Here is a 16,523-nt window from a genome sequence, read left to right on the forward strand (position 1 = left end):
AAAAAAAAAAAAAAAAAAGAAAATGCAAATCAACACTACAATGAGATACCAGTTTTTACTTATTGAAATGGCTATAATAAAGAAAATGGAAAATAACAAATGTTGGCAACAACATGGAGAAATTTTAACCCTCATGAATTGCTGGTGTTAATATAAGATGGTGCAGCTGCTTTAGAAAACATTTTGACAGTTCCTCAAAAATTAAACATAGAACTACCATATGATCCAGAAAATGCAAATCAACACCACAATGAGATACCAGTTTTTACTTATTGAAATGGCTATAATAAAGAAAATGGAAAATAACAAATGTTGGTGACAACATGGAGAAATTTTAACCCTCATGAATTGCTGGTGTTAATATAAGATGGTGCAGCTGCTTTAGAAAACATTTTGACAGTTCCTTAAAAATTAAACATAGAACTACCATATGATCCAGCAATTCTGCTCCTAGAAATACATCTGAAAGAATTGAAAGCAGGTACTCAAACAGATATTTGTACATCCAGGTTCATAGCATCCTTGTTCGCAATTGCCAGAAACAACCCGTGTCCATCAGCAGATACAAAATGTGGTATACATACAACAAATTGTTATTTAGCCATAAAAAGGAATGAAATTTTGATGTAAACTACAGCATGGATAGAACTGGAAGACATTATGCTAAGTAAAATAAGCCAGATGTGGAAAGGTAAATATTGTATTGATACTCCACTTATATGAAATACGTAGAACACGCAAGTTGATGGTTATACAATATTGTGAATGTATTTCATGCCATAAAATTGTATACTTATAAATGGTCAACTAATAAATATATGTATTTTACCACAATTAAAAATAAATGACAGAAAATTATGAGCTTCATTTCTTAGGGATGCATTGCGTTTCATCATATGAAATAAATTGCATCTCCTTTTTGATTAAACATTCAAATTGTCTCCATTCCCTATGAATGCTGTAATTTCACATGTAAATGTGAGCATCTCCGATTATCTCTTCAGAATACAATTTTAAGTCTGTTTTGAAATATACTAATTTTTAAAAATCACTTGGGTCATTTATCTTTTCAGAGATTAAAAGGTATAAAAATTTTAAATTAAACATGTACTTGGATATGTTACCTTATTAAATTATATTAATCCAAGATTTATCCTTAGCCCAACATTACATATTTCTTGAAAAAAAGTTGATAGAATTACTCACTTTCTATTAAGCTATCATAGGCTCACAATCATTGTTATGAACTGTAATTTTCTCATCTTTTTCAATCTTAGAGAGGAGGTGATATGTTGGAAAAAGTCGGCTCTTGAATCAGATAGATGTGGATTTTAAAATCCTACTTCTACTGGTTACTATTTCTACCATCTACTAGGTGTAGATGGTGGATGAGTTAGCTGACTTCTTGGTTCCTCAGTTTGCTCGTTATATTCTGATCTTATTCATGCCTGTATCAGAGTTGCTGGAAGAAGTAATATGAGATAAAATAATGTGCCTTGTACTTAAGAGGTATTCAATAAACTGAAGCTGTCAATGCTATTATTTTGTAGTCCATGTAAAATATTTCAGGATAAAATATTTTCTTCGACTCTGCCTTCCAAATTTTACAAATACTGTCATTTCTCACCACCATCACTAGTGATACCCCAGTCCAAGTCACCATTTTGTCTTGCCCAGACTCCTGCAACAGACACGAGCAAGCAGTTTTCAAAATAATATATTTAAATGCCAATAACTTAGGAAAAGATGCATCAACATCAGGTAAATGCAAATACAAACAATGTGAAATAGGAGCAGTTAGGATATCCTTACCTCATTCCTGATCTTGGGGGAAAGCATTCAGTATTTTACCATTTTACTAGCTGTAGAGTTTTGTTTAGATGTTCTTTATTTTATTTTTTAAGTTTAACTTTTAATTTAATTTAATTTAATTTAATTTATTTATTTATTTATTTTGAGATGGAGTCACGCTCTGTCACCCAGGCTGGAGTACAGTGGCACAATCTTGTCTCACTGCAACCTCTGCCTTCTGGATTCAAGTGATTCTCCTGCCTTAGCCTCCTGAGTAGCTGGGATTATAGGCACACACCACCGTGCCCAGCTAATTTTTTGTATACTTAGTAGAGATGAGGTTTAACTATGTTGGTCAGGCTGGTTCAAACTCCTGACATTAGGTGATCTGCCGGCCTTGGCTTCCTAAAGGGCTGGGATTACGGGCACAAGCCACCTGCAGGTAAACTTACACATAGGTAAACTTGTGTCATGGGGGCTTGTTGTAGAGATTATTTGTCACCCAGGTATTAAGCTTAGTATCCTTTAGTACGGATCCTCCTTTTTCCTGATCTTCTTTATCTTCCCACCCTCCACTCTCCAGTAGGCCCCAGTGTCTGTTGTTCCCTTCTATGTGTCCATGTGTTCTCATCATTTAGCTCCCACTTAGAAGTGAAAACATGTAGTATTTGGTTTTCTGTTCCCGTGTTAGTTTGCTAAGGATAATGGCCTGCAGCTCCATCCACGTTCCTGCAAAGAACATGATCTCATTCTTTTTATGGTTGCATAGTATTCCATGGTGAATATGGACCACATTTTCTTTATGTGGTCTGTTATTGATGGGCATTTAGGTTGATTTTATGTCTTTGCTATTGTGAATAGTGCTGCAATGAACATATGCATGCGTGTGTCTTTATAATAGAATGATTTATATTCCTTTGGGTATATACCCAATAATGAGATTGCTGGGTTAAATGGTATTTCTGTTTTATATGTGGCCAACAATCATGAAAAAAAGGCCCAACATCACTAATCATTAGAGAAATGCAAACCAAAACCACAATGAGATACCATCTCACACTAGTCAGAAAGGCTATTACAAAAAAGTCAAAAAATAACAGATGCTCTTGAGGCTGTAGAGAAAAACAAACACTATTGGTGAGAGTGTAAATTAACTCAACCATTGTGGAAGACAGTGTGGTGATTCCTCAAAGATCTAGATGTTCCTTAAAAGTTAAAGAAGTTACTGTCTATCTCTTCTTTACTAAGAGTTTTTATCATGAATAGGTGTTAAATTTTGTTAAGTGATTTTTCTGTATCTTTTGAGATGTATTTTCTTATAATCCTTCTGGGACTCAACTTGTGTATATGTTAGATATTGTACAATAGTCTGATACTCTGGGATTTTCTTTTTGTTTTTTTACTATTATTTTTCTTTGTGTTTAGGTCTGATGATTTCTTTAACATATTTTCAAGTTCACTGATTCTTTTTTCGGCTGATGAACCCATAAAAGGTGTTCATCTTCATTCCTTTTTATTTTAGCATTTTCATTTGATTTTTCTCATTGTTTCCATCTCTCTGCGGAAATTATCTGTCCGATCTTGCATTTTCCTCCAAATTCCTGAACCTGTTAATCATAGTAATTTAAAATTCCCTGTCTGATAGTTTTCATATCTCTTTAATATCTTAGTCTGATGTTTGCTTTGTCTCTTCAGACTGTTATTTTCTTACCTTTTTGTGTGCTTCATAACTTTTTGCTGAAATTAGAAATGTAATATAGGACAGTAGAGAATGAGGTAAAAACACTTTTTTGGCTTGGACATGAGTATGTCTCTTCTTCTACTAGACCTCTAGACCTCTAATGTTGGAGCATGTGCTAATCTAGTCAGGGGTTGGGCTGAATTTGGAGTTTGTGTTGAGGTGTTTATCCTCAGTGCGCTATAGGCTTCAAATTTCTCCAGTGGTATCTTGTGCTTAGGCCATAGGAAAGTTTGCCAAAGGTTTTTGTTTGTTTGTTTGTTTTAGTTTCTACTCCCTGCTTGTCTTTGGGTCTTCCCTTTACATGACTAACCCCAGAAATAACCCTTTTCCTAAATATTTTGAGATGTATTCCACTATTAATTTTACTCATTGCTTGTTAGCCTGCCTACCAGGGAGAAGGGGGAAGGTGTTCTGTCATGTTCTGGGTTAAGCTTCAGTCTTAGGTACTGTGACTGGGCCTTGCGGCATGAGTTTCACAGTGATCCTGCCCTTCGTCCAGCTATAACGCTGGGCCTAACACACGTTTCTGCCCCTCCCTGATGGGTCAGACTTTTTGGTCCCTGTCCCTTTCCCAGCTACAGTGAGTTTCCACAGTGCCCTGAGGTGACAGCTTTCTAGTTTTGCTTTGCAGATTGTGGCTTTTGTTCTGTAGGAAAAATATGGGAAATGGGTCATGGAGAAGTTTTGGCACTGACTGCTCCTCCCCCACCCTCCCCACACTGCAGCATTAGGGAAGCTTTCTCAGAATACTTCTTGGTCTTCACTGTGAGCATCTGGTGGAGTTCACGGTGGAAAAGCAAAAAGGTGCAAACCTTATGTCTATGGCCCCCAGGGACATTGCTCACTCCTTAGCAATTAATTAAATTCACAAAAAAGCTGTGAGTCTTCTTACCAGTTTTATGGCATCTGATGGCTACTGCCTCAGGTGAAAAAATGTTTAGGTCCTGTTTCTCCCTACATGCCTCTAATCTCCCCAGTTTTCTATTTAGTCATTTGCCTTGCAATCTCGCTTCCCTGATGGGTTCAAGAAAAGTCATGAATTCACATTATGTCCAGCTTTGTTGTTATAATGCTGGGAGCAACATTCTTCCAGCTGTCTAAACCTACGAGTCAAAACTGGAAATCAGTTCGGCCTCTCTTGAAAATTATTTGGCAGTTTCTAACAGTCAAACATAGTTACTTTATGATTCAGAAATTCCACTTCTAGGTATACACCCAAGAAAAGTAAGTGTATGTCCATAGAAAATGACTTGTATAAAACTGTTTAAAACAAATTTCTTCATATAGCACAAACTAGAAATCAATGGTATGCTTATCAATAGGAGAATGGATACAAAAGTATGGTATATACATATGGGAATACCATATGATAAATTAAAATATTGATACATATGAAAACATTGATAAATCTGTGATCTAAGACCCCAAAATAGATGCCCCTTTATCAATTAGGATGACCCAAGGGTTAGGAAAACAAAGTTAGTTTCCTTACTAGTCAAGCTCTGGGCCTGGCTGGCCTCACAAATTTCTAAGTTTTTATGACTAAACTCTCTAACAAATCAGAGCAATTAGCTCTGATTTATAGCCCAGACCACTATAGCTCTGATTGGGCAGAAGGCTGGCCTTACAAACATTCTTCTCTGATAAGCAATTGTAGGCCCAAAGCCAGTTTCACCCAGCTTATAGAGGCTACACACCAACCACCTTCATGGCCTACAGTTTACCTTTTGATGTAGAGTCAAATTTCATCTCATTTTAATGCTAAAGCTCTGCCCCCAAAGTGAACATGGGATGTACGTTAAATGTATATTTATCCATTATGCATGCACTCAACTCTCCTCATAAATATGTATAACTTTTCTTCCAAACCTGCTGAATATCTGTGATAGAGACCCTGGAAGGCATAAAACCCAACCTGTCCGTACCCTCTTTGAAGAGAGAGACCTTCAGTTCATGATGGAGACTTTCTCTTCCCAGCTTGCAAACAATTATTACCAATAAAGCTCTCCTTTCTACTGTTTAGTCATCCTGGTGGTGTTTTGGATAGCAAACCTGAAATATATTCTTTTAAATGAAAGAAGTTAGACATAAAAAAAATTTGTGCTGTAGTTTCTATTTAAAAGAAGTTAAAAAATAGGCAAAACTAATCTCTGGTGATAAAGCAAGCGTAGTAGTGTTAACGCGAAAACCAATCTCTGTAAAATACTTGAGGTTTATTCTGAGCCCATATGAGTGACCATGGGCCAGGGATTGTAGGTAAAATCATAAATCAATACATGAAAGGTATACTGGTTCAGCCTAAAGGGGCAGGATATCTTGAAGTTGGGGCTTATAGGTAGTAGGTGGATTCAAAGAGTTTCTGATTGGTAATTGGTTGAAAGAGGTAAGTTTTGTCTAAAGGCTTGAAGACAGTAGAAAGAAATGCTTGAGTTAAGATAAGGGGGAGCGAGTTTGTGAAGACCACGGTTCTTGTTATGTAGATGAAGCCTCCAGATAGCAGCATTCAGAGAGAGTAGATGGCAAATGTCTTTCTTCAGACCTTAAAAGATGTCAGACTCTTAATCAATCTTTCCTAGATCCATGAAAGACCTGGCTACAGTAATGGAGATTCTCTAAGAATGCAATTTTTTTCCCCACAAAAGATGGCTTTGCAGGGTCATTTCAAAATGTTTCAAAGAAATGTATTTTGGAACAAAATATTTTGATTTCCTTCAGGGTCTGTTATCTGTCGCATGATGCTGTCCCAGAGTCAGGTTGGAATTTGGTATCTTATTGCAATAAAGAGTCTAGTTTGTTGGTCTTGTGATCTCCATCTTAATGTTAATGCTGGTCAGTTGTGCCTAAACTCCAAAAAGGAGGGAGTATAATGAGATGTGTCCAATCCCCCTTCCTATAATGCCTGAGAATTCAGTTTTTCAGGTTCTATTGGGGCCCCCTTGGCCCAGAGGGTATCTGTTCAGTTGGTTGGGTACTTAGGATTTTATTTTTGGTTTATAGTAATTACCTTTCTGAATGACATTTATTGAAAAGGAGCCTGAAGAAATTTTCTGAGCTGATAGAAATGTTCTATATCTTCATTTGGGTAGTGGTTACATTGTTGCACATATAGGTAAAAATTCAACAGCTTGTACACTTAAGATTTTTGCATTTTACTGTATGTTAAGTAGAATTCACTTTTTAAAAATAAAATAAGGAGGAAGATAAAAGCAAGAGGCATTTTTCACACAATGTTTATTTTAGAATTGGTCAGACCTAAGTCCAATAAATTATAAGACCTCTTAAATATTTTTCTCTTTTTCTCATCTTTCTAATTCCTCTCTACCAGAATTATAGTTCAGTACTTTATTACCTTTTATCTGAGTTATTGCAACTGCCTTTAAATTGTTTCCCTGCCTACAACCTTGCCCCTTCATGCATATGTAAATACAATTCATTCTCCTCATAATGATTAATTTGGGGGAGTCAGCCTGGTTGGTGGTCCTACGAACCCCGGAACACAGATGAAAAGCCGTGCTCACAATGTATGTGTGTGTGTGGGTGTGTGTTTTATTGTGGAGGTTAGCATGTGTGAAAACTCTTTGCCGTAAGCAAAAAGGTAGCAGGTCAGCATCCCATGCAATATTGGTGGCAGAAATTTCAAATAAAATAGGCAGCACGAGTCTTTCCAGCCAAGGGAAAGAAAACTCAAAAGACTCATATTGTTCTCATGTTTATAGGAGAAAACATCTAGTAGGTCTCAAGATCCTAGTGAATTTCGCTGAGAGTTGTGTTTCTATTAGAAGAAGGAAGACTGTAGAGTTCTGAGTTTTGCTGGCAACTCCGTCACCTACAGCTGTGTCCCTAGTCCCTGGAGATTTCTGCTAGTTGCAGAGAGCTGGTAGGTCAACTCTGGGTGGTTCCACCAAACTCCATGACTAATCCTAAAGAGCCTGATTATTCTCACTTCAAGCAGAAGCTCATTAGCTACCCCAGAAGAGGTAGCAGAGAATCAGCTGCCTTTGGGGAATAAGACTGAGATGTGAGGGCTATGTCAGGCTTGGCCTCTGAGCAAAGTCCTTAAAAAAAAACCAGCTGAGTAGTCCTTCAATAGGGGCTTCAGAAAATAATCCCTCCCCTCATGGGGCAGCAGGAAGCCAGACTTTGGTGTGAGAATGTATCCGGATTACTGCAGAGTATCAGCAATGGCCCGTAAACCACATTTTAGGTAAGGGCAGATTAGAAGCAGGGAGTATATGGAGGTAGATGCCTGGGTTTCAGAAAATCAGCAGCTCTGAGAAACTGATAAGAATCTACAGATCCAGGAATGCATGTGTACTCATGCACAGAATCTTCAATGTGCAGACGGTGCGTGACGTATAATGGCTTGATTTAGGATTTTTTGACTTTGTGATGGCGCAAAAGCCATATGCATTCAGTAGAAGCCATACTTTGCGTACCCATACATACAGCCATTCTATTTTTCATTTTCAGTACAGTGTTCAATAAATTACATGAGGTATTCAATAGTTTATTATAGAATAAGCTTTGTGTTAGATGATTTTACTCAACTGTAGGCTAAGGTCAGTGTTCTGAGCTCATTTAAGGTAGGCTAGGCTAAGCTATGATGTTCAGTAGGTTAGGTATATTGAATGCATGTTTGACTTACAGTATTTACTGCTTTTGATGGGTTTGTTCAGATGCAACCCCACTGTAAGTCGAGGAGTATCTGTCATTTCAAAGGGGTCATATAATGAGTCCTTTGTAGTCCATGTTCCTCAGGTTAAAACATCTTTGTTTAGTTCAAGAGAGTAGTTTGAGAGCTAAAACCAGATCAAGTAAAATGGTCTGTAATTGAAGATGTAGAGACGTAAAGATGACTTTGGAGCTTGGAGAAAATCACTAAAGCAATAGTTTATGGAAAAGGAGCCAAGTTTGAAGCACATTCAAGTCTATGGGTGGTGAGAACACCAAATCAGTTTGGGCAGCCTGAGTGGATGGTGGGGTCATTAATTAAAACAAGAAATAAATGAGGTGCAGCAGTTTTGGGAGAGAAGATAGTGGAGATTTAAGTAATGTTGAGTGTTAGGTACCTATGGGATATCCATGTGGAGAGTCTCAACAGGCAGTCTAAAATACAGGACTTGTCCTCAGGAGACAGGATATACCTATTCTAGGTAAGATTTGAGAGTCATTGCCTTAAAGGTGTCTGTTGAAGCCATAGATGTACATGGAATCCACCAAGGAGAATGGAGTCAGAAGAGAAGGCTAAAGTGGGACTTGTGATCTCTAAAGTTTATAGGAAGTATGGTGTAAGATGTATCCAAGAAGTAGGTTTGCTGATACTCAGCACTTCTCTAGGTTAGCTGTAGGCATTGCTTTACAGTAAAGCAACATTCTATTTGGGCTGGGAATCTGCATGTCTTCTCAGAAAATTTGTTTGTAATGTGTGTACTATTGTTTGTTTTCTCTGTCAATTACACAGTGACATGCATTTAACTCATGATACGGAAAAGGTAGACACAACAATCTCTTTTATAGGCAGATGTCTACATTTATTCATAGAAAGAAATAAAATTCTTAATGAAAGGTAGCCCCACAAAAAAAAAAAAAGGCCTGATCTGTGTATAACCAAATTGTAAAAGTGATTTTTAAATGTTCAGGGATTTTTAAAAATAATGGTTTCTGAAGCTGCACACACTGCTTATTTTACATGTTTTCAAATATAACTTGAAGCCCATTCCTGAGAAACATACCCATAGGATATAATATATATATTATGTAGAAAAAGAAATGTAATAAACTGTTTTCTTCTGATTGGCTAGTCTTTTTGTGGGCCAGGAGGGTGAAGTGAAGAGCGATGTCTATTTTATTTTCCATATTTTTCATGCTTATACTGTTTGCGTTGGACAACAATGGTGAATTATCACCACCATCATCATCATCATCAAAATCCATCAGTAACAAGCACCACTTATACATAATAGCTTATGTGATACTCTAGATATTCGCCTCTTGGGATTTATACATACTGTATATGAATAGGCAACCTCAATCTCAAACCCTCTGCTTTATAGTAATGATCTTTTTTTTCCCACTGATAAGGGAGGATAGATTTCATAGAAAAAAATAGATGGAGAATAAGTTTTCTTTGGTTAATTCTATACACAAAATTGTCTAGCTTGAAAGAACTCTTGCTGAATTTAGTTTAAAGGAAGTGTTTTTCTTTAAAGATGAAGATAAGTTTATTATAACCCATCCAATCAAAAAATAAAACAAAACAAAACTCAATGAGTCACTTTGAAAAGAAACAACATTGTTACACACCTCAATTCAATCAGGATTTTTCAAACTAAATAATAAATAGAAATACACATTATATAATAGAAGCTAACCCTTATGGAATGTTTTGTTGACTAATCTTAGTAATTTATTCTCTTAAAGGAAACAGGATGGACATAAAATAAACCAGGGTAGTTGATGTAATTATGAAGATCCTGGGAACACATAAGAAAAACCACGTATGTATTCTTACTTGATTTCAATAATACAAAGCAATAATTAAAATTTTTAAATCTAATTTTCATGTTGCCTAGTAAATTGCCTATATACTTAAAACATGGACACACACACAGGCACACATACACACAAACACTTTCTCTCTCTCTCTCTCTCAACAATTAATAATAGCATTCAGGAGAATTTTTCTAATAGCAAGTCCAGAAGATTTGAGGTGTTTGTGGCAAAGTTAACTTGTGGCTGTGGAATATAAGCTATTTTCACTTTGCCCCAGGTTACTGTTTGTACACTTCCACATCATATGGGCATGAAGGACCACATGAAATATTCAGAGGTCATCAAATAGATGTGTATTTCTCAAACATTGATGTGTGTGCAAATCAAGAGCATTTCCATGAGGTAAGATGGACGGAGGTCCCTTTCATCTCAAACAGTCCATAGTAATGATGTTAAGGTTTGCCTTGCTTTCACCCATTCAGCTTTGGAAAACTTCCTACAAAATTTGTGATTACACAGTCAAGGCTGCCTAAAAGTAGGGCACTATGTTCTCCTATCCACCTGCGCATGTTGCTAATGCCATCACTGTGCCTCCTATTTAATACTTGTTGAAAATGATGTATGTGCCAGGAACTCTTCATGGATTGCCCCATTCATTCTCAAAGCAACTTAATAGGGTAAATACTGTTATTAGACCTAAGAAAACTGAGGCTTTAAGAGGATGCACTGGTAGCCTAAATTCAGAGCCTTGATTTTGACCACTGAGTAATACCACCACCCCCTTCCTGATATATGAATATCAGGTTACCTGCTCAACACTCTACATACTTGTTTCATTCCAAGTATTTCTTGGAAATTCACTTGGCCAATTTGTCAAAAATCAACTTGAACTGAAATTTCCCTTGGGCTTAATTGGCCTGGTATCTATTCTTCCTTTGTCTTTTTTAGCCTTGAAACTTCTGGTTCACTAACTGAATGTAAGCTAGATAAGCAAGCATTTTACAATATTGAGAGAGTAATGGGATTCCATTACTGCAGATGTTCAAATGTTAGCTAGATCACCTATAAAAAAAGACTGACTCCAGTCTCAAGTGAGTTAATTCTTACCATTTATTTTTCAGCCCTGAGATTCCATTGTTCTATCCATGTCATTACACAGGCAAAAACTTGGCATTATTAAGATCATGAAAATTTCATGATTGGATCAAACCTAACATATAAATGTACTCCTTAGTATTCATCCAAGTTGAGAAAATCCCCTTTTAGTATCTATGAACATCTTCTGGAATGGTAAATATTTCACTTGACTAAAAGCCTACTTGGCTTTGGGAGGTCGAGGTGGGCAGATCACTTGAGGCCAGAAGTTCGAGACGAGCCTGGTCAATATGGTGAAACACCGTCTCTACTAAAAATACAAAAATCAGCCGAGCATGGTGGTGGGCGTCTGTCATCCCAGCTACTCAGGAGGCTGAGGCATGAGAATTTCTTGAACTGGAGAGGCTGAAGCTGCAGTGAGCCAAGATCATGCCAGGGTGACAAAGTGAGACTCTGACACACACACACACACACACACGCACAAGCCTACTTGGTCTGTCACAGATAGATAGATTCAACATTTTATTTATCATTTACATTTTAGGAAATTAATTTTGAAATACTTATAGATTCACAGGAAGTTATAAAGAAATATATAGGGAAGTTCCCTCATATTTTTAAAATGGAAATTATTGTGGGGTTTAAACATTTTTAAATAGCACATACTCACTGAAACATTTATCTGAGTCAAAGACATATCAAATGAAAATGAAATATCTTCACCATCATACCAAAATCTGCCCAGCACCACTATTCACGGTTTGGTGTATGTCCATTCAGTACTTCGTTTACATGCATTTATGACTAAGCAAATAAAAAAAGCCAGCTTCACCAACACTTCCAACATTCTTTCCATCCTTTCATAGCCCTCTTCAAAAGCCCTGTGATTGATGATAACAATAGCCCAAGTATAACGGTAGCTACTGTTTATTGAGTAATATGATATACCAGACACTATGCTGGCTGCTTTGAACACATTATCTCATATATCTGTCATAATCTTATAGATTTTATTAGGGTTAGCAAGTGAGGAATTTGATGCTTAAGGCTGTACAACTACAATTACAAGAGGCTGGAATTTAATCCTGTCCGTCTGACATTTAGAACATAATTTTTCCAGTCCACTGTCCTGCAAAAAATGTTTTGTGGAATAAGAAATAAAAAAAGGGGAGCAAATCAGGGAAATATCTACAACTTTTTAATTTCCTAAAAGTTAAACAAATTAGCAACAAAAAAGCCACCAACTATGAAGAGAAGTTACTCATAAGATCAGTTAAACCAAGTTCTTGGATTTATAATTATAAAAATGATTTAAATGATCAGCTATTTTATTTTTCCACCAATTGCCCCTACCCCAAGGGAGCCCCAGCATCATAGTATGTAGTGTTTATCAGGCACGGATTTCTCAACATCTGCCTCTGCCTCAACCATGACATAGACTGGCATTTCTTAACCTGTGTACTTAGTCTCAGCTTGGAGAAGAGGGTAACTCTATAGGGGTTTATAGAAAATTGCACTTCTTCCCCAGCCTATGACCTTGACAGCATAGAGCCACTGTCAAATTCTGAGCCCCCTCTCATGAACATGTATGTCAGAGTGAAGAAGGACTGGCCTCCAATGCCCCTACCTATGAGAGGTGCCTCAGGGCCTTGACCCTGGCATCACAGAGCCTGATACTCCTAATGGCATCCAAACTCCCTGTCTACTGAAGCTGAATAGAGACCCAAAGTTTGAGGCACAAACACTGTTCACGAACAATCAGGTGGAAGTCAGGGGAACAGGAAAGATATAAAATAATCCACCACTTTAGTCAGACCTACAGAGAAAAAAGATTAAGAAGGAACATCTCAGCTGGCCTCTGAAGGGCATTTCTGTTCAGCAGTTCTGGTGCAAACATCTTAGAGACCTGAGGAAAAGATGAGCCTGTTGGGGCATATGTGTTGCACCATGGCCCTGTAAGAACGATGGTTCTGATGGAGAACACATGGCACATTCTGCTCCATTCCCAACCAGAGAGCAGCAACCCTGCTTCTTTCCTAATCAATCAGTAATCTCTAAGGCAAATGATTGGGAATAAAATTATTTAAGAATAACCTCAAGGCTTCTTTTAAAATAGATTGTGAGACATATACACCATGGAATACTATGCAGCCATAAAAAAGGATGAGTTCGTGTCCTTTATAGGGACATGCATGAAGCTGGAAACCATCATTCTGAGCAAACTATCGCAAGGACAGAAAACTAAACACTGCATATTCTCACTCATAGGTGGGAATTGAACAATGAGAACACTGGGACACAGGTTGGGGAACATCACACACTGGGGCTTGTTGTGGGGTGGAGAGAGGGAGGAGGGATAGCATTAGGAGATATACCCTAGAACTTAAAGTATATATAGATATACATAGATATAGATATATACTTTATATATCTATATATATCTATGGAATTGTGAGAGAAGTAAATCATTCACAAACTCCACAGCTTGATTATTGCGAAGTGGCTTGTAACACACCTGGCAAGCACTGGGGTGTCACAACATGAAGATAAGAACTGGTAGAGTGAACAAAAGTGTCCAAATAAAAGTGTTAGGAAAATTTAATTACATTTTCTTTAAACAAATTTTTGTGTGCCCCTGCTGTCATACTACAGTGTATCAAAGGAGAAATGTAACCCTGTGCTTTTTTCCTGAAAGTTATTGCGACTATCCTGCTTGTCAAAATTAGAGTAGGAGTAATACTTTATATTATACTGCATATTATGAACCATAAACATATTTTCCATTCATATTGCTTGAGGAATTCCGGCACCCACCAGGCTTTCAAGTAGATATCTCTAAGGTCATTTCAACTCTGGTTTTATTATTACTACTTCAGACATGAATAATGCAGGAAATTATGTTAAGCCTATGTCACTGCATAAATGTCATGAAAATGGTAATAAAAATATGTACAATATCTTATGCATTTAAGGGGTAGCTATATTCTGATACTGGATACAGTTTTTCTCAATTGTGAGAAATAAATAAATGATTGGTAAATTAAATTACCATACATTTATTTATGATAATAAACTATTACCCCTGAGCCTCACTGAAAGGCTTTGATTTCTGCCTTTGGGGGTGGGGCTTGTGCTCCCCACACTACTATGGGAAAGAAAACTCTTTGGTACAACTGGCTGTTGAACTCCATGCATCATGAGGGGGACCTACCATTCCAGGAGCTGCCTATGGCATGGTCATTGCCTAACGCAGGAACCAAAAATCTTCTTTGATCACTCCATGATTCCTTCTTCTAGGATGGCCATGTATAAATGCATATGGACTGTCCTTGGGGAATATCCATCTAATCTCTCTCTAAGCAGATGTTCTGGGACTCCTCCAAGTACAAACACAACTCAAGGGCAACAGCTTGATTAGAAAGTGTAGAAATGAAGAACAGTTAATTCTTTCTCGGATTCATTAAAGTCGTGGCAATCATCTTTTCCCAGCACACAGTGAGGAGATCAGCTTTCTGTCTCTTTGGGGACATTTGTGAATGGAGTTTGGCACTGGATTTGTTGTCAGGCGTTGTGGAGGTTAAAGCCTGAAAGACAGCCTTGTCCTCCTCCTTGTTAGTGAGTGAAGGGGTATGCAGGGATGTGGGTTTATTTGGTTGGATTTTACAACACATGAGGGAGTTTTCTCTGTTTGTTCTGGTGGCCATGGCCATGGGCTTTGCTTGGACCTAGCCACTTCATGCCGCATGCCCCACTGGAGGTACATGTATCTGGAGCCACAGTACTGCAACATGTCTGCTGTCTCAGCTCCAAGTGGTTCCTAGTTAGGGCTGCCCCCTGCATGCAGTGCTTCCCTTCTTTCCCACCAGCACCCCTTAGACATTTGTTGCCCCTGATTTCTGGTCCTGCCATTGCTCATGACCTGCTGATGGCATTGCTTGTTGTGGAGTTCTGAAGGGGAAAAAGGCAGAGCCATCAAACAGCTCTGCAGGGCCCAGATGTGGAGAAAGTATAAGCCTGAAAATCTTGCAGTATTTTCCTGCACCAAAATTAAAAACATTACACAATGTTAAGAGTTATGTGTCTAAAGCTCAAAAATCCTTTAGCAACATGGGTTTTTCCAGATGTGAAGAAGCCCAAAGATGGTGCCTATTGAAGGCCTTAGAATCATCAGCTATCCAGGAAATACAAATCAAACCAACGAGATACCACTTTCTTCACTAGGATAGCTATCACGAAAGAGACAGATACCAAATGTTGATGAGGATGTGAAAAAATTGTAAGTTGCCGTATGACCCAGCAATTCAACTCCCAGTTACATACCCCAAAGAAATGATGATATAAGTTCACTAACAACTTGTACACAATTGTTCTTAGCAACATTATTCATAATATCTGAAAAGTGGAAACACCAACTCCCAAAAGGACAGTCCACAAGTGTTTATACATGGCCCTAAAAGAATGAATTGTGGAGTGATTTTTGCATTAGGCAATGACTATGCTGTAGGCAGCTCCTGGAATGGCAGGTCCCCCTCATGATGCATGGAGGTCAATAGCCAGTTGTACCAAAGAATATTCTTTCCATAGTAATGGGGGGAGCACAAGCCCCACCCCCAAAACCAGAAATCCAAGCCTTTCAGTGAGACTTCGTGGTAAGTAGTTTATTTATTTACCATAAATAAATGTATGGTAACTTTATTTACCAGTAGTTTATTTATTTCTCACAGTTGAGAAGAACTGTGCCCAGTGTCAGGATATATCTACCCCTTAAAAGCATATGATGGCTGGACACAGTGGCTCATAGCTGTCATTCCAGCACTTTGGGAGGCCAAGGTAGATGGAACACCTAAGGCCAGGAGTTCGAGGCCTTCCTGGCCAACATGGTGAAACTCTGTCTCTACTAAAAATACAAAAAATTAGCCAGGTGTGGTGGTGTGTGCCTGTAGTCCCAGCTATGCGGGAGGCTGAGGCAGGAGAATCACTTGAATCTTGGAGGCAGAGGTTTCAGTGAGCCGAGATCATGCCACTGCACTCCAGCCTGGCAACTGAGCGAGACTCTGTCTCAAACAAAAAATTGTTTGGTAAAATATTGTACATGTTTTTATTTGCCCGTTAACTGGTGAACAGACAAATAAAATTTGGTATACTCATACAATGAAATCCTATTTGGCATGAAAAGGAATGAAGTACTGGTAACATGTTGCTACATGGGTGAAACTTGAAAACACTATGCTAAGTGAAAGAAGCCAGTCTTAAAAAAGACACCACATTGTATATTTCCATTTATGTTAAATGTTCAGAACAGGCAAATCCATGAGACATGTAGATTAATAGTTGCCTAATGGCTGTTCCAATTGCAGTGGTGTTTATAACTAATTGATCACAACCAGTTAGAGATTTCTCTGTT

The sequence above is a fragment of the Colobus angolensis genome, unplaced genomic scaffold, assembly GCF_000951035.1.
Source record: "Colobus angolensis palliatus isolate OR3802 unplaced genomic scaffold, Cang.pa_1.0 Scaffold317, whole genome shotgun sequence".
In the NCBI taxonomy this organism is placed as follows: Eukaryota; Metazoa; Chordata; class Mammalia; order Primates; family Cercopithecidae; genus Colobus; species Colobus angolensis.